We start from the raw sequence: 24,163 nt of genomic DNA, 5'->3' as shown, positions 1-24,163 counted from the left end.
CTAACATGCAAATAAAGACAGGGGAAAATCTGTTAATAAATATTTGTTTCTTTGACTTCTTTCAAGGGTATTTTGAAGCACTTAAAGTGACACATAAAGCCATGGGGTTTATAGCTAGGGACTCATTGGGGGAAAATCTAATACCCTAGGTTTACGTCATTATAGGGATAAGGACTTTACGGTCGGAATAACATAGGTAGCAATGTCACATAATTTAGAAGTTTAAGCACTAACATTACCAATAAAGGAAGTGCAGGTCGGCCAAGTTTCCAGACAATTCAAATATTTTCAGTCTTGAGGGAGCACCCTATTACAGGAAGCACCAAAGCCCAGGGAGGTGTGGAGGAACAGGGAATCATAAGATTATAGCTAATAATGTTCTATAAAATACCATTTGTTTTGCAATCTTTTCTCATTCCCTGTTCCAAATGATTCTAATATCAGAGAAGACATCCATCACCCAGTTTGTGTCAGAAGCTGATCCCAGAGTCTAATTTCCTAATTACAGAATCTCAGTTTCAGCATTTTCTTTCCTGTCATTATTCTCTCAGACAACCCCAAAGTTCTTTAAATTCCCTAATGGATTTTGATGAAGGATTTGCAGGCCTGGGCCCCCTCTCAGTTGGTAGATCTGGGGTGGAGCTGGGAAGTATGAACATGACCATCTCGGTGGTCTCCGATCCTCTTGAGAGACTGACATTTGGTGAGTAGTACTGTTCACGCCACTGAACTGTCCATCCTATTACATTTTCATTCTCCTGCGCTCTTACTCAATTTTACATTTCGTTTCTGGGAATAAGTAATGTTTGATTTTTTACAGCCTTGGTTCTCCTTTCTTAACTTTGGAATATATATTTCCCACATGTATTGGATGAAAATGAACTCATTCCCAATCCTTATTCTCTTCCTTATAATTCTTTTCAGAGCAATGGTATAGAGTTTACTGACGTTCCATTTAGATTTGCCATTTAGAGTGCTCATTTCCAGCCTATCACACCAAAACAATGGCTTGTTAAACCTGTGTTTTTATTTCATCATGCTCCTCCTCCAGTGGTGACCTACTTCTTTTGTGGACATTAAAATCGATCAGTGAATCAGCCAGGCTTAGGGTTTTGTGCATTGCTTTGCATGCTGTTTAGACAACTGATGAGCTACACAAAATTGTTTAAACTCCTTAATTTTATAAACAATAAAATGGTGACTTTCTCTAATACATAATCTTAATCTGCTTTGCTGTTAAATCACTAATCTCAGTGGAGATCAATTGGGACCCTTTTTAGTAGTTATAGGAAGAAATTTTCTCTATTTTCTTACTTGCATTGTAGAAAACTTCTTAGGGTTTCCTTAGTATTCACAGGGAACTAATTCATGTCATACTCATTGGCACCATATGGTTTCCTGCTGTGGTAAAGCGAGTGGGCTTACGTACATTATAGGATTAATAGGATACATGCATCCTGTTAATACATAGATTGTATAGTGTGAGAGGGTTTGGCTGTACATGGTCACGGTATGAAGAATTCCCTTGTGACTGACATTTGTTTTTTTGCTAAAAAAAGTTTTCTGCCCAAGATTATTAAAATGTGGTATGTATTCAGCACTACTATTTGCTGTTGGGTTTTTCTTTTTTTTTTAAAGATTTTTTGATGTGGACCATTTTTTTTTCTTTTTTTTTTTTTAGCAATGCAGTTGGAAATTTAATTTTTTTAAATATCATTTCCAATATCACCAAAAATGAAATACTTGTGTATAAATTTAACAAAATATATACAAGATCTGTACATATGTTGAAAACTACAAAACACCAATGAAAGAAATCAAAAAAGACCTAAATAAATACAGATATACATATTTAATGATTGGAAGATTCAATATTCTTAATGTGTCAATTCCTATCAAATAGATTTTTTTTAGCTTTATTTTTATTTATTTATTTTTAAAACTACTTTATTGGAGTATAATTGTTTTACAATAGTGTGTTAGTTTTTGCTTTATAACAAAGTGAATCAGCTATACATATACATATATCCCCATATCTCCTCCCTCTTGCGTCTCCCTCCCACCCTCCCTATCCCACCCCTCTAGGTGGTCACAAAGCACCGAGCTGATCTCTCTGTGCTATGTGGCTGCTTCCCACTAGCTATCTGTTTTACATTTGGTAGTGTATATATGTCCATGCCACTCTCTCACTTCGTCCCAGCTTACCCTTCCCCCTCCCCGTGTCCTGAGGTCCATTCTCTACGTGTCTGCGTCTTTATTCCTGTCCTGCCCCTAGGTTCTTCAGAACCTTTTTTTTTTTAGATTCCATATATATGTGTTAGAATGTGGTATTTGTTTTTCTCTTTCTGACTTACTTCACTCTGTATGACAGACTCTAGGTCCATCCACTTCACTGCAAATAACTCAATTTTGTTTCTTTATATGGCTAATATTCCATTGTGTATATATGTGCCACATCTTCTTTATCCATTCGTCTGTCGATGGACATTAAGTTGCTTCCATGTCCTGGCTATTGTAAATAGAGCTGCAATGAACATTGTGGTACATGACTCTTTTTGAATTATGGTTTTCTCAGGGTATATGCCCAGTAGGGGGATTGCTCGGTCATATGGTAGTTCTATTTTTAGTTTTTTTAAGGCCCCTCCATACTGTTCTCCATAGTGACTGTATCAATTTACACTCCCACCAACAGTGCAAGAGTGTTCCCTTTTCCCCACACCCTCTCTAGCATTTATTGTTTGTAGATTTTTTTGATGATGGCCATTCTGACTGGTGTGAGGTGATACCTCATTGTAGTTTTGATTTGCATTTCTCTAATGATTAGTGATGTTGAGCATCCTTTCATGTGTTTGTTTGCAGTCTGTATATCTTCTTTAGAGAAATATCTATTGGACCATTTTTAAAAGTCTTTCTTGAATTTGTTACAGTATTGCTTCTGTTTTATGGTTTGGTTTTTTGGCCCCGAGGCATGTGGGATCTCAGCTCCCTGACCATGGATCGAACCCACAACCCCTGCATTGGAAGGCGAAGTCTTAACCACTGGACCGGCCAGGGAAGTCCCTGCTGTTGTTTTAAGTAATATGTTATGATAAGATTTTAGACCCCCATGTGAGAAGCTGACATTTTATATCCATAAGGCATACACAGCTTTTTGAATCTGTGTGAAAATTTAGGTGTCTCTATTTTGTGATTTTATCTTTTTAGGAATTTTTTGAGTCCGAGAAAACATTTAGACTGATTTACTTACTGTCTTGAAAGTCTCTTTGGGAGCAAATTTTTATATATGTGAAAAAAACTTCTAGAAAGGAGGTTTCATGAGTACCCTTGGTAATGGTGCAAGTTTAATCACCCTGCCTATGACAGGAGGGCCTTGAGACATTCAACCTAAATTTCTCCTTATACGGTTTTCAGTTCATTTCCTCTTGTCTTGTTCTTAATGGTGATAGAGAACATCTGTTATGTCCCTTTTCAAAATAAACCTTCCTACTTGGGGTAGCAGAAAGTATACACATATTGGGTCCTAGCAGATCTGGGTTTCACTCTGGGCCTTATCACTTACTAACCTTAGGCCATTGTTACCTCTCTGAGCCTAAATTTCTTCTTTTGTAAAATGAGGCTGATAATCTTTCCCTTGCAGTTTTAACTAATGTGTCCCGTTCTCGGTAAAGGCTCAAAGTATGGTATCTTGTATCATTATTGTTCGAACCTGTGAAAATTTATTGTCAGCTTTTCATTTTTACATAATAACATTCCCAGATCTTTCTGACTAGGTTCTTTTTTTCCAACCCACTAATCCTGTTTCTAAACGAGACTTCCGATGGTATGGTAGATGGAACACTATGTTTGTGATGAAAGGCCTCTCTGACTTGTTTCCTGACTTAATGAATTTCTAGCTATATGACCTTGGACAAGTCACATCCTTGAGCCTGTTTACTCATAGGTAAGATGGGGATAATAATTATCATATCTTCTGTGCCTTCCTGAGTTGGACTGAGGGTAACATAAAGAAGTCATTTATGGGCTTCCCTGGTGGTGCAGTGGTTGAGAGTCCGCCTGCTGATGCAGGGGACACGGGTTCGTGCCCTGGTCTGGGAGGATCCCACATGCCGCGGAGCGGCTGGGCCCGTGAGCCATGGCCGCTGAGCCTGCGCATCCGGAGCCTGTGCTCCACAATGGGAGAGGCCACAACAGTGAGACACCCGCGTACCGCAAAAAAAAAAAAGAAGTCATTTATAAGTCACAAAACACCACACAATCTTAAAGTGATAATAGTAAGGGTAATCAGCAATTAAAATTTAATACTTTACAATAGGGTGAATGAAATTGGTCTTGTTACTTATGTAACTTAAAAAAGGTAGGTCGCCCTCCTCAGCCTCACCCTTATCCTACATAGCAGTTACAGGGCATTTACTCTTTTTCCATTTCCACTTTCATCAGCTCTTATGGTTGGAAGGCTATAACTGACAACTTTCAGATGTATGACAGACACAGATTAAAACAGTTCCAGCATTATAGGGATTGAGTTTGTGTGCAGAGAGGCTGAATCAATAAGCAGAGTTAGGTGAGTAAAGAGAGGGCCAGGTGGTCTAAGTGGGAATAAAGAGGTGATGTGACCCAGGAGGGGTAAATGAGCAGCAGAGATCTCTCCAGTGATGGACATTAAAGGAGAGGGTTGTTAGACTTAAGGTAGTCACTGCCAAGTTCCAAACAAAAGAATGGCATGGTCAAGCACATCTGAATAGGAAGAGAACTTTGGGATTTGGGGGATTGCTTGGAGTGGAAGTGACCTTGGAGAGTACAGCGATCCCAGACAGTACAGGACATAGCAATGTCGAAATGAAGATTTACATGTTCTGTTAGTTTTTTAAATCTCTTGAATCTACAGTTAGGGTTTGTAGACACAAGAAGCCTTCCCCCATATTTGGATTCATCTTTTTGTTGCCTCAATTTAGTTTGGTTTCAAGTTTAATTATGGGGCTGAAAGTACTTAAGTTTGGGTAGTAGAGAGTGGAATTTGGTTAAATATCCTGTTGATTACTTTACATGTTTCTATATTCTAATAAAACTAGCCATAGTGACCCAGCTGTCCATTTAGGATTTGTGGATGCTGCTCTCCTGGAGCTCCTTCCTCCATGGCTGTCTGTGACCTTAGCCATTGAATCATGTAATCGTTTTTGGCCTCCGAAGTCAGTGCTTCTGACTAGGCAGAGTGGTGGTGTGATGTCATGTCTGGGGCATGAGCCTGTACCCTCACCACACATGGGTTCCACCCTTCCTGGTCTCGGCAGCTCAATACACAGTGCTTGGCGCATCTTGAGCGCTCAATAAATTTAGTTACTTTTCCTGTCTCTCTCTGGATCTCAAATAGGAATATCCAAATTTGAGAACACCACCATAGCATTCAACTCTCCATTTAAAATCCATAAGAGAAAGCTGAGGCAGATGTGTGGGAATGTAGTTCCAGACCCTTTTGTTAGTCTAGGAAAGATGATTGCCCTGGTTTACAGCGAGGCTTCCCGTGTTCGTGAATTAATAAAAAAACCTCTTCCAGGTTAACTTAATGCAAAACTGGTAAGCTACGCCTAATATTGTGACATCTGAAAGTATTCGGTATGAAAAATAGCTGATGAGGGTACAGATTTTGAGATACTTGGTGTTCTACCAACATTGTCAGGATTTTATTGACCTCCCTCTGCCCCCCAAAAAAAGGTCAGAAGGAAGGCCCTCCACATTGTTTCCAAATTTCTAAATAGGAAAAACTTCTAACTAGAAAGGGAGCTTTTGATAGCCTGACACATTTATATATTTTTTTAAATAAAAAATCTCTTTCTTGCGCTTTCTCTGGTAGAGAGAAAAATTAAACCCCTTTTCTTTTTTTTTTTCCTTTTTTTTTTTTTTTGCGGTATGCGGGCCTCTCACTGTTGTGGCCTCTCCCATCGTGGAGCACAGGCTCCGGACGCGTAGGCTCAGCGGCCATGGCTCACAGGCCCAGCCGCTCCACGGCATGTGGGATATTCCCGGACCGGGGCACGAACCCACGTCCCCTGCATCGGCAGGTGGACTCTCAACCACTGCACTACCAGGGAAGCCCCTAAACCCCTTTTCGTCTTCTTTCCTCCTTTACCTCAAACTCCAGAAAATATATCCTTATTTTCCTTTTTAATTTTATTTTTAATTTCAGATTCACATGCACTTATAAGAAATTCTACAGAAAATCCCTTTCACGCTTGGCCCAGTTTCTCCTAAGTGGTGGCATTTTGTGAAACTGTAGTACAGTATCTCAACTAGGATATTGTATGAGTACAGTCCACTCATCATATTCAGATTTCCCCACTTCTATGTGTACACATTTGTGTATGTATGTGTGTATTTTAAGCTCTGTACAATTTTACCACCTGTGTAGATTCATGTATCCACCACCAGAGGTATTCTTTCTGAAGACTGTAGGTAGCTTGAGAGTTGTCAGCACATCCCGTGGTGACAGACGTTAAGATGTGTCTTCTCTTCTAAATACACAGGGACTTTATGTGGTTGTGGGGAGGTGGAGAGTGGAAATCTGGCCCTTGGTTCCTGTCTGTGGCTGTGCAGTCACTCTTTCACGTTCCCTCATTAGACAGGGCTGGCTGGCCCAGGCAGCATCATAGGTGGGCTAGGCACACAGCTAACCACTTGCCTGGAGGAGCTTATGCTTTTGTACTGTGTTAAGAGTTCTGCCAGTTTCAGAGGCCAGGAAGCAAAGAGTTGGCCTAGGAGTCTACACACCTGCTTTTCCCGAGGCCGCATGCAACAGGCTGATTTGAGTGCCTGTTTGCCCTCTCTGGGATATATTGAAACATGTCTCCAGAGACCCGAGGTTGTGGATAAATGCTTTTCTCCCTGCCTAGAAATTTGTTTCACACAGATTTTAAATGTCCATGAGGACAGATATTCATTGGGGGAGCTGTCCTGTTAATTGTACTTTGGCTATCTGGCTCAGACTCTAGAATGAACTATAGTAGAATCCTGTTATCTTGAGACCTTTAGGAATATCCACATTTGAGAATGCCACAATGGCATTACATTCCCTAATTTTAAAAAAGATTGCAACCATCTGTCACACACACACACAGACACACACACAGAGCAAAGCTATACTGAGATGCAAACACTAGGCAGATGGCCAGGCTGCCTCACCAGCTAAGTATCCTGTATTCCAGTCTGAGAAAAAACTGGATTTGCAAAGAGCTTCAACTGTGAATATTAAAACTGAGAATGACAAAGGCCTGTCGTGTTCTACTAGTCACTCCCAGAATCTGAGTGTTTGATCAGATGACCAAAATTTATGATTATGATGATGGTGGTGGTGAAGATGACGTTTGGGCATGATAACCAATGAGCAAAAAGCTGTAAATTTGATCACTGTGGCAACCATTTGGAGGATAAGTTTACTATATTTGTTGCCACTGTCCTATTGGATCCTAAAACCCAACTATGTCACAGCATATAAAGTGCTTCTTTTCCTCTTTGGATGAACACTTTTCCTATTGGCAAAATAAAATTTAAAAATCATGATTTGCAAGTGACATCCTTTGTCTTTGGTGGTAACAATGATCTTATCTAAACAAAAGCTTACTTTTGAATCATTTTGAAAATCTTGAAAGGGCAGAAAAAACTATATATCAAAAGAAAGCATTATAAAAGAATATCAGGTCAGGCTGCTGTTACTTCCATAGCAAACTTTGGGCCTGACTTGATCCAAATAAATGTGGTCAAATTACTGGTGTGACCATGGAAGTGGCAAATGGGAGCCTGCGGTTCTGCTTCCTGTGTCCTGTTGTCTGTCACTGAGCCCTTTTCGAAGCAATGCCAGAAGAGTGATTTCTGTAAGTATGAAAATGTTCGTTCGTCTGTTTGGTGCTTGATCTGCCCATCAGTAACCCTAGACTTAGTTTAGAGATGAAGTAGTTGAATTTTCTCCTATTCTGCAGGTGACAAAATGAAAGCTGAGAACAGTTAAATGTCCAGCTCAGGGTCAGACAACCTCATTAGCTGGGACAAGAATCAGGTTTCCTGACTCCTAGTCCATTGCTTTTTCTTTGTAGGGGGGTGCTTCCTGTCACCCCACCAGTCTTTACTTGGTTTTCCATTTGTAATGTTGACGGTTCTTCTGACGCACTTCTTCCTTCAGGTCTTGTATTCGTTTCCTAGGGCTGCCGTAACAAAGTACCATGAACTTGGGTGCCTTAACACAACACAAATTTATTCTGTAACAGTTCTGGAAAGCAAAAGTTTAAAATCAGGGTGTCAGTATGTCTCTGAATGTTCTAGGGGTGAGTTTGTTCCATGCCTTTTCCTTGGCTTCTGGTGTGGCTGGTAACCCTTGATGTTCCTTGGCTTTTAGCTGCATGGCTGCAATCTCTCCCTCTGTTGTCAGATGATATTCTTACTGTGTGTCCGCATGTCTCTTCTCCTCTTAAAAGAACACCAGTCATGTTTGATTAGGGCCCACCCTAACGACCTCAGCTTCACCTGATCACATCTGCAAGGACCCTATTTCCAAATAAGGTAACATTCATAGGTGCACAAGGGGTTAGGGCTCCAACATCTTCGGGGGGAACACAGTTCATAACAGGTCTCGTTAGCTTCCAGATCATGTTTAGAACCAGGCAGGTATTTGTAACACCCAATGAGAACTTGCAGTGAGTTTCATTGAGTGTAAAGCATCATATCCAACATTTGTAGTTAGTTACAGTAATACACTGAAAAAATTTATAGACTGTTTTGGGTGTGATTTTTGGATTAATTCCCTGCTTTGAAACCATTTGTTGGGTCCTGTTTATTTAAAAGAGGGAATGAATAGACCTGAAAACACCTAATTTTCATTTGCCTTTTAGCTTGGAAGCCAGTAAAATTTTTTTTAGAGAACTGAAAACTATGTTGCAGAACATTAGCACTATATTTATGTATTATTTCGATCTTATCTTCAGTTATTAGATGCTTATTTGCATGTGCTAAAGCCTCCAGCTAAGATAAAAAAATCAAAATTTAAAAAAGTTGTTCTGTGGTAGTAAAGTCTAGAACAAAATGTTTGCTGGATAATATTTCATGGTGTGTGTACAATTTTTAAGTAAAAATTAAAAAGAAAGAAATCCTACACACAGTCAGCATCCTCAACTGTATGCATTCCCCTAAACTTTCCTAGTTGAATACGGTCATTTGTGTTCCTAAACATTCTTCCTGACCTCATTCTCTTTAGCATTATTTGATCAATTTGGGAGGAAATGTCCATATAACCATAACTTGTACCTTTTTTAAAAAATATTTTTAAAATCAAGTCATGGGAGTGGATGCCGTGTCTTTTATTAACTTTTATATATGTGATTCTAAATCTCCCTCTAAATTAATATCTTTTAGCTTCAAATCTACTTCTTCCCATAAGGCTAGTCCCCATTTCCTATAATCTTACAGACCTAGGAGAACAACATTTTCCCTTCTGTCGTTTTGATAATTATGTCTTCTGTGCTCAGTGGTGACCTATTAACTAACATGAATACCATGGGCTTGCAAAATAGCCTCAGATTTCCATATATTAGAACTGTGAGAATTTTCTATAATGGTGCTTTAGCAATAATGGTGGAGGTGCAGGCATTTCCTGAGGATTAATGACCAGCTGGGAGGAACCAGTGGCCCTCGGCTCTGCCTCCCAGCCAGCCATTAATTCCAAGGAAATGTCTTTTGCTGAGGTCGTTATTGCTATTACAAACTTAAAATGGAAAAACATGATAGGCGTATGAGTTATTTTTATGGGTTGATGCAGTTTCCGATGGTATGTACTAATTCGAGAAAATGAATGTGTATACATACAATAGTAAGTCAGATTGTTTGAATCATCTCTCAGTATTCCATATGTTTTATAACTGACTTTACATTTCCCTACCTTTCCCACTCAAAAAAAAAATTGATTCAGTAATTTTTACATTGGTTCAAGGCTTAAAAGTGTTGTATTCACTGACATATTTAGAAACACCAGTTTCTGTTATCAACTTCAAATAATATTCAGGTTTCACATATGGGCTGAAAGGAAAAAAGTTTATTCTCCATTTTTGTGATAATACTTCTTTTACAATAAAACACTGCAAGAAAAGTTTTTAAACCATGTAATAATTTACTGTGCTTCTTTGAGTTTTGTCTGTCATTTGTATAAGAGGCAGCCTTATATTTATACTTTTACATAGTGAATCTACGAGAGAGCAATGCACAACTTAGTTTTTCAGGATTGCAGGGTTTTTTAATGTATATTAAATACTGCAATTATGGGAAAACCTTTAACACAAAACACACACGAAAAACTCTTAAAAATGAAGCCAAAGTGTCAAAATGTTGCTCACCATGCTCCTTTCTGATTCTTTTAAAAAGGCGGCATTTAAAAAAAATTTCCCGTCTGATCTTAATCACCTGGCTGGTAGTGTTATTTTTATCTCAATTATTAACAAATCTAACCTAGAAACATCCTGAAAAGTCATAAACGGGAAAACTGGGACAATCCTGGAATATTGTCATCCTTGCCCTGATGGAGAAATGTGAACAGCATCACCCAGGCATGATGCCTGTGCACCAGTTTTATCTGTCTCACCAGTTAGTGACTCTCCATGTTTATCAAGCTTCAGATATAGGCCAGGCTCGGTGGGGCGTCTGAAAAATTGCAGAACATATAGATCTGCACTAAAAGCAATAGGAAGCAAGCTAAGAAATCTTGTCCTGTTTGGCTCTCAAGTTCCTGTCCCACTTCTTCTTTTCTTTACCAAATTCGCTCACAGCCTTCAAGTAGTTGTTCACGTTGGTGAACTTATTTGCAATCAAACTTTCTTGAACCTCTTTGTCAAATGTCTTCAAGTGTCCCCATTCTGCTTCTCTCCATCTCCTCGGCTTTTGACATCCACGAAAAGTTTAGCTGCCACTTTGCTTCTCAGACCTACCCCTCTGCTTTCTTTCACTTTTGTTGAAGGTGCTAGGATTCTCCCAGTTCTTCTGGAGCAGCACTGCCCAACAGAACTCACTGTGGTGATGGAAATGTATTTGTGCCATCCAATATGGTAGCCACTAGCCACATGTGGCTACTTGGACACTTGCAATGTGGCTGGTGCATTTGAAGAACTGAATATTTGGTTTTATTTCATTATAACTAATTAAAGTTTAAATAGCTACACATGGCTGGTAGCTACTGTATTGGGCAGCACAGTCACCTTGGGTCCATTATGTCTTTGCCTTGCCTCCATATCTGTCCTTTTTACCTTCGTGGTACCTTGTATCTATTCTATTCTAACTGCCTGTTTCCCCTGGAGGAGACCCTAATTCCCTTCAACTCAAATTTTGCCATATTCTGCCTTTGGTCTCTTGGCTAGTTCGATACGACAAAAACCAAGTAGCTATTCTATGCAAGCCACTGTGCTTGGACCTGAAGTAGAGAGATCAAGAAAACATAGTCCGTTCCATTTCCTCAAAGGGCTTACAGGGTAAAAAGAACCAGGGTTTTCCATGTGACAGTGAACAGACAGTTTATGATTTAGCATTAACCCTGAGTAAGCCATCTGTGGATTTTCCTGAGTTTATGTCTTTGAGCTGGGAGGTATTGCAAAAAAGTGGGATTTTATTTCTAAAAAGGTTAACTTTCAAACCATTTTTAAATGAGGTACTTTGTAAAGTATAACACTATTATCTGTTTTTATTTATTTATTTATATTTATTTATTTTTGGCTGCGTTGGGTCTTCGTTGCTGCACACAGGCTTTCTCTAGTTGTGGCGAGCAGAGGCTACTCCTCGTTGTGGTGCGTGGGCTTCTCATTTCAGTGGCTTCTCTTGTTGTGGAGCATGGGCTCCAGGTGCGTGGGCTTCAGTAGTTGTGGCACGCGTGCTTAGTAGTTGTGGCTCGTGGGCTCTAGAGCGCAGACTCAGTAGTTGTGGCACATGGGCTTAGTTGCTCTGCGGCATGTGGGATCTTCCCAGGCCAGGGCACAAGCCTGTGTCCCCTGCATTGGCAGGCGGATTATTAACCACTGCGCCACCAATACCACGCTATTGGTGGGAATGCCAGTTGGTAACAGCCACTATGGAGCACAGAATGGAGGTTACCAGGGGTAAGGGGAGGCAGAAGGGATAAATTGGAAATTGGGATTGACATATACACACTACTATATATAAAAGAGATAACAAATAAGGGCCTACTGTATAGCACAGGGAACTCCACTCAATACTCTGTAATGACCTGTATGGGAAAGGAATCTAAAAAGGATTGGATATATGTATAACTGATTAACTCTGCTGTGCAGCAGAAAGTAACACAACATTGTAAATCAACCATACTCCAAAAAAATTGAAATTGAAATGAAATGAAATAAAATAGAGCTACCAGATGATCCAGCAAGTTCACTCCTGTGCTCATATCTAGAGGAAAGCATAAATCAAAAAGACACATCTTCCCCAGTGTTCACTGCAGCACTCTTTACAATAGTGAAGACATGGAAGCAACCAAAATGTCCATCAACATATGAATAGGTAAAGAATATGTGATACATATATATAATGAATATGACTCAGCCATAAAATAGAAGAAAATAATGCCAATTTCAGTAACATGGGTGGACCCAGAGATGATCATACCAAGTGAAGCAAGTCAGACAGAGCAAGACAAACACCGTATGACACCACCTATAGGCGGAACCCAAAAACTGTTGCAAATGAACTAACTTACAAAACAGAGGCAGACTCACAGACTTGGAAAACAAACTTATGGTTACCAAAGGGGAAAGGCGGGGGGTAGGGATAAATCAGGAACTTGGGGTAAACATACGAATAGTGCTATATATAACATAGATAAGCAACAAGGACCTATCATATAGCACAGGGAACTCCACTCAATATTCTGGGAATACCTTTATCAGAAAAGAATCTGAAAAAGAATGAATATATGCATATGTGTAACTGAATCACTTGCTGTGCATCTGAAACTAACACAACATTGTAAATCAACTATACTCCAATAAAATTTAAATTAAAAAATAAAGAAAATCACCTATATTTCAAAAGAGAAAAAGAATTCCCGTATATTTTTATGGCTTGGTAGCTTACTTTTTTAGTGCTCAATATTATTCCATTCCCAGAATATATTAGTACTACATTATTTCATTCACCTGTTGGAGGACACCTTAGTTTCATTCACATTTTGGCAATATTGAATAAGGTGCTATAAATATCCATATGCAGGTTTTTGTCTGAACGTATGTTTTAAACTACTTTCAGTATATATCCATGAGAATACTTGCTGGATTGTACGGTAAGGGAGTGTTCAATATTAGAGCAAGTGTCAATCAGACTACCAAAGTAGCTATAATTATTTTTCATTTCCACCAATAACAAATGAGGTTTCCTATTGTTCCACATCCCCTACAGAATTTGTTCTTGTCATTGTTCACATTTTGGCCATTCTAAGTGTTATATAGTGGTATGTAATTGTATTTTTAATTTGCTTTTTCATGGCAGCATGTAATCTGGATTATTCTTCTGTATACTTATATGCAAAATGTCTATTTTCTTTGGTGAGGTGTCCATAAAGTATATTGGTCCACATTTTATTTAGGCTGCTTTCATTTTTTTCTACCCAATCTGTATTTATTTTATTTATTTTTGTGCCTTACTACATTAGCAAGGACTTGGAGTAAAATATGGCGAAGGAGTGATGAAAGGGGACATCCTGCTTTTTACCTAAACTTAGTGGAAAAGCTTCATGTTTTTTACCATTAATCATGATGTAAGATAAAAGTTTCTTGTAGATTTTTGTTATCAACTTGAGAAAGCTCCAGTCTGTTTCTTTAACTGAGAGTTTTTATGAAGAATGGTTGTTAGATTTTTTCAAAGGTCTTCTGAATCTATTGATATGCTAATGATTGTCTTCTTTAGGGTGTTGATATGATGGATATAATGTTTGATTTTAGAATGTTGAACCAGCCTTGCATACCTGGGATTATTCCCTTCATTCATGATATAAAATTCTCTCAAAATATTGTTGGATTCGATTTGTTAATATTTTGTTGAGGATTTTTGCATTGATGTTCCTGAGAGATATTGGTCAGTTTTCTTTACTATTCATATGTTCCTCTGAGTTTGGATGTTGTGGTTTTGGTGTCAGACATTCATTTGGGGAAATTCTCAGTCATCTTTTAAAAATATTTTCTGTTTTTTGTTATCTTTATTCTCCTCTTGCTATACCCATTACTTATACGTCATAGCATTTTTTATTGTTCCACAATTACTGATTACTCTGTTCTGTTGATTTCTTTCCTGCCCATTTTCTCTTTTCTTTTGAGATTTGAAGGTTTCTCTTGATATGTCTTCAAGCTCACAGATATTTCTCCTCAGCCCAGCTCTTTGACTGCAGCTGACTTAGTGTCTGGTGAGGGACCAATTTCTTGTTCATAATGTGGGTCTTCTGCCTCTTTTTTTTTTTTTTTAAGATTCCACATATAAGCAACATCACAGGATATCTGTCCCCCTATGTCTGACCCACCTCACTGAGCACAACAATCTCCAGGTCCATCCATGTTGTCGCAAAACCCCTAATTGTTAAGGATAACTCTCAATTTTTTCCAGTGTCATCAGCAATTCTTTCTGGCAGACATGTGATAACACTTTTTAAACAGGGATATTGAGACCAAGGCTCCTGACCTATTCTGTTTAATGAAGTCATATCTCTCACGGCATCTCATCATCACCAAAACAACCAGAAAGTTCAAATGAAAATGACAGGTATTATCAAGTTTGACAAGAATGTGTATAATCCTTGAATCTCATTCACTGCTGCTGAGGATAAAAATTCATACAAATGTTTTGAAAATATTTAGAAGTATGTGGCTGTAAGTCGGAGGCCTCAGTTCCTTGCCACATGGATCTCTCCTTACGGCTGCTTGAGTGTCTTCATGACATGGCAGCAGGCTTACCCCAGGATGAGTGATCTGGCACAAGGTGGCCATCCCTGGTTTCACATCAACATCTCAGGCACAAACCTCCTTGTTTTTCCATTTTGTCTTTAAGTTTCTTGTTGAAACAACCAGCTCGGGGTCCCAAGGACTGTCGTGGCCTCGGCTGCTGGGGCCCCTCCAGAGCCGGCAACCTCAGTGAGGCCACTCTCCCCTTGGGCTCCAGGGCAGTTCAGTGACGGCTGAGGGAAGAGACCCCGAGCCAGGATTTCCAGCTCTATGGAAACGCAGGCTCCATGCTGGGCACAGAGGGTAACACTATTATCTCTTAAAATGCCACATTAGTGCCTCATAAGTAAAATGATTATATATCACGTTTATTTCAGGACAGTTGCAGTTTATGCCTGTTGTTCCAGTGTAACTACCAATAACACCCCTGCCAGTCCCCAGAGTGTCCAGTTTGGGAGGGTAAATCCTATAACCCCCCTTCCTACAGTCTGCCTAAATTTTCCACACACACACACACACACACATGCACACACACACCCACCCCTTGTACCCGCCCTAATCTTGTTGCATTTGTGTTCTTAGGTTACTTCCAGATTATTCTTTCAGGTCATTTCTGTATTGGGTCATTCCTCTGTTCGGAAACTGTCAATAGCTCCTAATTAGTGACTGAATCAATTATAAATTTTTCAGGTCTCATAAATAGAACTGTTGAGCTCTCTGTTTACCATTTTCCTCACATACATGTAGCCAAGTGAATAAGCTTCCTATTCCACGAACAAGACAGACACCTTCTCACCTTCACTTTGACTGGAATCTCTTTCTCCCATACCCAACTGCTGAAAATCTTCTCCAGTCTTCCACGTCTGGTCTAGACACCACTCTTTTATGAAGTAGCTCCTGACTCTCCTGGTCAGAAGAGGGCTGTCTCACCCCTGAATATGAACATACATTGTTAGTGCCTTGCTTAGAGCATGATCCATTTTCTCTTGTACTGAGACTTTTTGAACAAATCCCATCTTTGTTTACCAGTTTTGTAAACTCCTTGAGAAGAGGTACCACATGTTTCGCATTTTCTTCAAAACCTAGGACAGTGGTATACAGTAGTTGCTTAATACACATTTGTGGAATGAAATTTAAAAAGCATATGGCTAGGCTACCTAGGTCATTCCCACAAGATGATTTCTTAAAACTGTGTAATTGGAAGCTTTTTTTTTTTAAGTGTTTCCACAGTATTATGTCATTAATTACAGCATCCTGAGGAATTACTGCTGCTGTTAATCTCTTGGATCCAATAGTAAGAGACATAAATATAAGTGACATTAGCTCTACTACTGCGTTCAGTGAGATTACAAAATAGGAAGTAGACTTAGAAGCAGATATTGGAAAAATACCTGCAAAGATAACAAAATGTAAACAGTCTTGCTAAATTTAGTTCAGGGACTCAATCTAAGATGAAGCTGCCCAATAGGATTGATAACATGGTGGCATGCTCCTCTGCGCTGTTGGAAAGAGTTGTGTCTATTTGGGAGATTTTTCCTCCAAATAAAAACCCCCCAAAAAAAGTGTCTATGATTGATTTTTTTAGCAAGAATATTTAAAGAAATAACACTTGTTGATTGGGATGGACAAAACAGAGTTCCATGTGGCAAAACTTATATGTGAATGTTTATTATTTTTAATCCTCATTCTATATATATGATACACTGAATTCAGAAAAAAAATCATTTTTAAAATCATTTTTTAATTTTTTTAGGCGTAGTTGACATAAAACATTATATTATGTTTATATAATATATATTATATATTATGTTTATATTATGTTTCAGGTGCACAACATAATGATTCAGTGTTTATGTGTATTGCAAAATGATCACCATAATAAATCTAGTTAATATCTATCACCCCCATAGTTACAGATTTTTTTTTTCTCGTCACGAGAACTTTCTCCCGTTGCGGAGCACAGGCTCCGGACGCGCAGGCTCAGCGGCCATGGCTCACGGGCCCAGCCGCTCCGCGGCATATGGGATCCTCCCAGACCGGGGCACGAACCCGTATCCCCTGCATTGGCAAGCGGACTCTCAACCACTTGCGCCACCAGGGAGGCCCTCGTCACGAGAACTTTTAAGGCTTACTTTCTTAGTGACTTTCAGGTATGCAATACAGTGTCATTAACTATAGTCGTTGTGCTGTACAGTACCTCCTCATGACTTATTTATCTTATAACTGGAAGTTCGTACCTTTTGACTTCCTTCTAGATATTCTGTATATTTAATTTAAACATCTTATATGTCCATGGTAAACAAAATGATAAAATCTTAAGAGTAAATTCAGTAAAGAAATATTGCAACTATTTTCTGAATAGACAGTTCTTTAAAATTTAATATGTTGACACATTTTTTAAAATTGATTTATTCATGGGCATGTTCCTAACTCCACAGTGAGACTTTAGATTTTAAAGGGTGGCAACAAAAGAATAAACATTGGATATGTTTACTTTTTCTCAGGCTCTTACAACAAACTTACCAACACACACACACACACACACACACACACACACACACACACACACACACCCTACACAACTTCAAACAACAGAAAATGGCTTTTCTCTACCCACTTCTCTCCCTGCTTCCCACAATCAGTACTACCAACAGGCTTAAATATTTTAAGTACTTTCACATTTTTATATTACACGAGAGGTGAGGAAAAACTGTTTCTGAAAGTACATTTAAAAATACTGTTTTAGTACAGTTAATCTGCTGGGTGTACAAAATGGAAGGCAGTGGCTAGAAATCTCTTGTGCTCCAAATATTTAAAAAGTGGTAACTGTCAAGGGCTAGAAGCACGAATCACTTGGAGGGTGGCCATGCCCCCAGCTAAGAGAAAAAACCCAGGAAGGAGAAGAATGGGTTTAGAGTTCCAAGTAGAGATGAAATAATCGTATCCTTAGTTATGTATGGATGACGTTTGGGAGAGGAAGCTGAGCTGCAGATAAAGATACGAGGGCCATTCATGGTAGTAGTTGAAGCCATGACTGTGGATAAAGATCTCTAGAAAATGTGGAAAAAGAAAAGTGGTGCCAAAAAAAAAAAAAAAAGAAAGAAAAGAAAAGTGATGCAGAAAGTGGAGAAGAAAGGGAATATGGGACCATTGCACACAAAGGAGATAAAATATGCTGTCAGCTGCTAGCTATGGTATGTGGACCAGTGGTCCCACCATACACAGGACCTCTATATGGCTCCCTGGCCCCTTCCTCACCCACGCTCAGCTCATGGTAATTGACTTCTCCACAAGCTCACTAGCATAAGCGCACCACAGACAGCAGTGAGCCCTACATCCTGACGTTGCGATCAGCACTCAAGGACAGCAGGGAGATGAGACCAAGGAGAATCCTTTTGGGGGCCAGATCATTAGCTCCTGTCAGTGACATCCCGTTTTCCATCTGGAAAAGTTAAAGTTTTCTTATGCACTTAGCTTTACAGAATGGAGCATTTTTATTGGTTTACTGAAACTGTTTAGCAAAATGGGCACAAGTGCAAGTCCTGGCCCCAGCAGTTGACTGCACCGTCCTTTCTGAGGTATGATGTGAACAACTGTAAAGAAGAGTGAAATGTCCCTGGTGTGTTGATTAAACTGACAGCCTTGGCTTTAAGGATCATTAGATTTCAGAGACAGAAAAAAAAAAAAAAAAAACCCACCAAGATGATACCCTTTTGCATGAATCAGATGATGAGGAACTGAGTTGTAATTTGGGACTCACTCACAAGAAAAGGTCTGAAAGGTTTTCACATGAATAGGACCGTACAGGTCAGGGATGCTAGGGTCGGTGCCCACTGCAATCCCTCTGACCTGCTAGTGGACTTTCACTTTCATCCAAGATTGGCCAAGCAGTTTCAGTAATGCAACAAAAATGCTGCATTCTGTAAAGCTAATTGCAAAATTAACCTCTTCAGATGGAAAACGAGATACACAAATACACTGAAGGAAAGAAACACACTGCTTCCCGCACTACAGCTCTGCAGTCTTAGTTCCATGAGTCTTATGTATGTGCAGTAAACATTTATGATCACATTTAGGTCCAGGCAGCATGTGGGATTTTGTGCTAGTAGCTGCTGATGAGTACCTCGAATAGGAATCCTTTATATCTGAGGTATCCATGGTAACTAAGTAGAGCCCATTTCCATTGTGCTTATTAGCTTCCAACCTGCTGGCCATGCTTTGGCTCTATGGGCTCCAGGATTCCTAGTTCCTATAACACCCCAGAGAGGTGGGTAAATGCTTTTCAGAAAAGCAAACTTAAGCAAGGCATCTGAAGACATTTGAAGAATACCAGCCACATAGCAGCCAAGATGATAATTTTTGACTCCTGGGTTAACTTAATTGAGTAGTGCTCTAAAGTCAAAAATTCCATAGCTGGCAACAAAAGTATGATTATTAGGAAAATAATAGCATTTTCTTGCACCTCTTTGAAATCTTCTGTGATGTTACGGACTCCATCGTTGGCTATTTTGTAGGTAGCTTGTGTTCACCTTGCACTTGGCAGAAATCACTAGATTTGCTATATTAATAGCAATGCTCATTTTTTTAGATACAGGGAAGTATTTAACATACTAGAAAAAAATGCTTTAAACTAAAGACATTAACGTTAATATTGTAATGTTCATATACAGTAAGTCCCCTACATACAAACAAGTTCTGTTCTGAGAGCGCGTTCATAAGTCCAATTTGTTCGTTAAGTCCAACAAAGTTAGCCTAGGTACCCAACTAACGCAGTCAGCTATATACCGCTGCTTTTACACTTGCTTCTGGACATCCTGGCTTTGAAATAAAGATACTGTACTACTGTCCTCTATACAATACTGTACAGTAAAGTACACAAAAGCACAACCACTTGTAGAGGATGCACGCACGTGACGATGTTCGCCAGACACATGAACTAACTTACATGGTTGGACATGCAAACGTGTGTTCGCATCTTTGAAAGTTTACAACTCAAAGGTTCGTATGTAGGGGACTTACCGTATCCTCTTTCTTCCCTAAGACACCCTACAAATGATTCTATGCTGTTTACATTTAACACACGTAGTAGATTTTCCTTTCATTTGCATGTGCAATGGCCACTTGAGCACAGTCTAAAATTTTTGGTGGCCCTTATTTCTTATCTCACTTAACTGTGATTAGAAATAGTGGGATGGGGCTTCCCTGGTGGCGCAGTGGTTGAGAATCCACCTGCTGATGCAGGGGACACGGGTTTGTGCCCCGGTCTGGGAAGATCCCACATGCCGCGGAGCGGCTGGGCCCGTGAGCCATGGTCGCTGAGCCTGCGCGTCCGGAGCCTGTGCTCCACAACGGGAGAGGCCACAACAGTGAGAGGCCTGCGTACCACCAAAAAAAAAAAACAAAAAAAAAAGAAATAGTGGGATGTATTTTATTCATTTCAGGTCTTTTGCACATTAGTGTATTTTTGTTTGATTTCATGAGGGTGAACTTTTTATACTAAACATTTGCAAATAGAAATGAAAGCACTCTATATTAATGAAATGCATATGTGCTTTTCATACACATACAAAATAGTTATATTAAATTTAAATCTAAGTTAGGCCTCAGATTTTCAAAAGTTTTCCAGTTTGAATGGAAATACAATATGGAATTCACCAGAGTGACATTTTTCCATTTCCTCATTATCAAGTTGGGAAGACACTCATTGTAAGCATCTGTGTCCACATATATTTTTCACTAATATTCAAACTGTCATTATTGGCTAAAATGGTGATGAGTCAAATGTGCGAACCCTAGGGAATCACATAAAATATGTAATTCCTTTGGGTCTAAGGAGGGTGGGCCTCTATGTCAGAGAGAATAAATATTCACAAACATAGGAGAAAGACTGGAAACTGAGAATCCTCCCTAAGGAGATGTGCTCACTCACTTAGCTAACCTTTCTCACACCAGTGCTACTCCCAGGCAACGTGCCAGATATTGGAGATACACTAGTGAGCACTTCAAGGCCCCTGCTCTCATAGATCTTACATTCTAAAGAGGGACTATGAACAGTGGTCTCGCTACTCAAAAATAAAGATGATCATTTCCAACACTGATGAGAGTTATGGGGAAAAGTGAACCAAGTTCACGTAATGGAGGGTACTGGAGTGAGGGAGACTCCTTTAGATTGGGCAGTCTGGGCGGACATTGTGGAGGAGATGCTGTGTGAACTTAGAATCCCAAATGACAAGAAGCCAGCCTCGCAGCTGGTAGATCTGCTGGCCTGGACGGAGTTAACAGCAGATGGGAGGGGGGAGTTAGACGGGGCTACCTGAGCATTCATCTTTGTTTTTCTTCTCCTCTGGGTACTGAAGGATGCCACAGGTATAACACCCAAGAATATGTCGCAGGTATCATAAGAGGCAGGAAAACAGTGAGAGGATTCATTATATCTATTCCACCTATGTGACTATTTGTAAGCTTCAAAGTGAAATAAATATTACCTCTCCCACCTTAGCCCACCTTTCATTTTTCAGCACAGATCTAAGAAAGCAGTCATTAATTAAAATAGTCGTTCTTTTTAGCAGTGCTAACTCAGAAAAAAAAATCGCTGGCACTTAGCTGAGATGCAGCCGACGTGTATCAACGCTGCTTAGCATTGTGCTCCCTTAACCCATCTGAGTCAGATTGTTCTTTCTGTTGCTGTTTCCCCTGTAGAAGTGAGAGACAGAGAGAGAGAGAGAAAGTGTGTGTGTGGGGATGGGGGAGGAGAAATCTGTTCCGGTTCTCTGGTTTCTAAACACTGCAGAAGAACATAGTAGAGGACGAAACAGAATTTGTGAGGAAAGAGGTAGAATGCGGCGCAGGAGACTCCTTAGTTGGTGGGTTAAGTTACTAGCTTGTATAACAGCAAAAAGTGTGGACACTGTGAACTGAGGACTGGCCCTTGTTCTTAGCTGGTGCTCCTTATGTAGTTAATGGCACAAACGGTGTAGAAGCAACCACTAGTCCTGTTTTGATGAGGAGGAGAGGTCTAGCCCTGAAGCACTGGATTCTTTTCCAACTTCTTCCTCTGTTGAGAACATCTTTGCTTTTGGATACAAAGGTAACATGAAAACCCGGAGACCTTCTCAGGAAGGGGGACCTCTAGGAACTCAGTCTTTTATGGGGAGAGCCAGGACGCAGCGCACTTGGAATGATATCTGAGCAGGAGGCGTCGGAATTGGCTGGCCAGTCCTCCCTGAGTGAGTGTTTATTATGCTTAAGCTACAGAACTAATTACTGTGAACGGACACAAAGGAAAGAGAAGACCAAAACCCTATCCTCATGATACTGACAAATCAGCTGGACTGAGCACACAGAAATCAACTAAAGAACACTTCTGCCAAGTTCCAATTGTGTAGAAGGGGAGGATATGAGTCTTGTGGGGAACACAGAGTTGAGGCGTGAGTGATTTAGTCAGTAAGGCTGCCTGCTGGAGAAGAATTTTGGGTGGAGCTCTGGAGGGAGTGAGGAAAAGATTTGAGTCAGCATACATAAAGCTTGTCACCTGAGCAAGACTGGAACCACCTGGAGGGCGAGGACGTGGTATCTCTTTCTTACATGTTCCCTGAAGTCCCTTGTTACTCCTCAGCAGTGTTTACCAAGAGCTTGAACGAGGGACTGGAGTGCCATGTTGCTAAATTGATGAAGGATTGGCCTTCTACTCTGCCACTGGTCACAGAAACAGATGTCACAGGCACCTGTAGGCCTGTCCCTTTTGTCTTCCTATGTCCACTCCCTGTTGAGTTCTTTCTCCCTCCAATATTGCTCACAAAAGAATCTCTGAGTCCAAGAAGGAACAAATATCCAGTAAACCTTCTGCCGCTGGCCTTACTGAAAGGGAAGAATTCTGTTGAATGCCATTGGAAATGTAAGGATCTCTTGTGACACTCAACTCTCAGGAGAAAACTAGTGGTTAAATTGCTAAGTTCTTTGAGTCTGAAGCTTTTTTCACTTGCAGTGCAGATAAGTGCCTGATTTTACAGTATCATGTTTCTGACTTCTTTGTGCTGGCTTCACTTTTTTTCAAAATGCCATTTTCATTTGTTCTTGGAGTTAAGAACATGTCAAAGAGCTTCTCTAGCAGTAGGTGGTTTTACGGAGCCCATGAAGAATGAAAACTAAATTATCATCCTGGAAGCAGCAGTCCACTAGGATCAGGGAGGTGTCCGATTTCCAGTCTTGGCTGTGTCTGAACGTGAAACAGGAAAGGGAGGACTGAGGCAATGTCACATCATTTGGGCCCCAAACACCATTTACCTTGAGTATGGAGAAAAATTGAAGCAAGAGTTTCTTTGCTGTTTTCTCAATGGTTCTTGTCTAATTCAGTCATCCAGCATCCAACCAGCATCTTAAATGATGGTTTATGGAATGGTGATATGGCAGAAAAACCCAGGTAGCACCATTCTTGTTCTCACCTAACTCTTTTACCTGAATCCTCATTAGAATCTATGGGAATGCTAGCATCAATTTTAATGTTATCATCTAGGTGATTGGTGGGTTTTGTTGCTTATTCTTGATAGAATAATAGAATTGTGGCATAGAAAGTAAAAAGTAAATCAAGATTTTGTGCCAAAACTCAGATTATAGTACGATCATTTTTAAAATGCTAATGCTGCTCCAAACCACCAACACACTGTGTACAAGTGAGTCTAATAGATTACCATTGATTGATTTCTCGTACCATATATTTTAAGAGATTGGCATTAGTAAGCTGCTTACACTTCCTTAATCAAAGAGTCAGAAACCTTTGCAAAACATTCAGCTGATGAAATGGTTCACTAAAATAAGTCTGGGAAACTGTTAGAAAACTGTTAACTTGTTTTCTAACGGTCCTACTCAGTTCAACTCAGTACCAAGTAGACTTTGATTCATTTTTGTGTAGGGTTCCCTGGGCCAGTTTAGTTTGGATATACATCATCAAATAGGGACCACCACTCCTATATTCATGTATCTACATAAATCAAGGCAAGACTGGAGGAGGAACATGGTAGATCACAGAGCAACTCAGAAAGATGACAGCAATGACTAGAAAATGAAACACAATAGTTGTATTTCAGGGAGCTTACCAAGCAGATGGTAGTTATCATAGCTCTTAAACTTCCATCTGATAGGTTGATGGATCCTCAAGTCTAATCTGACATCATGGTCCGCACTCCCCTCTTGCTATCCACTGAGGTCAT

The 24,163-nt window shown here is 39.8% G+C and overlaps 1 protein-coding gene across 3 annotated transcripts in view; it reads left to right on the top strand.

Annotated features, from left to right (window-relative positions):
* Window positions 1-24,163, top strand: part of HMGA2 (high mobility group AT-hook 2) — a 140,069-nt gene that overhangs the window by 24,841 nt on the left and 91,065 nt on the right. The gene's annotated exons all lie outside the window — the stretch shown is intronic.

This window comes from Mesoplodon densirostris, chromosome 11 (assembly GCF_025265405.1).
Source record: "Mesoplodon densirostris isolate mMesDen1 chromosome 11, mMesDen1 primary haplotype, whole genome shotgun sequence".
NCBI classification, from domain to species: domain Eukaryota; kingdom Metazoa; phylum Chordata; class Mammalia; order Artiodactyla; family Ziphiidae; genus Mesoplodon; species Mesoplodon densirostris.
This window is presented reverse-complemented; position numbering and strand designations above follow the sequence as displayed.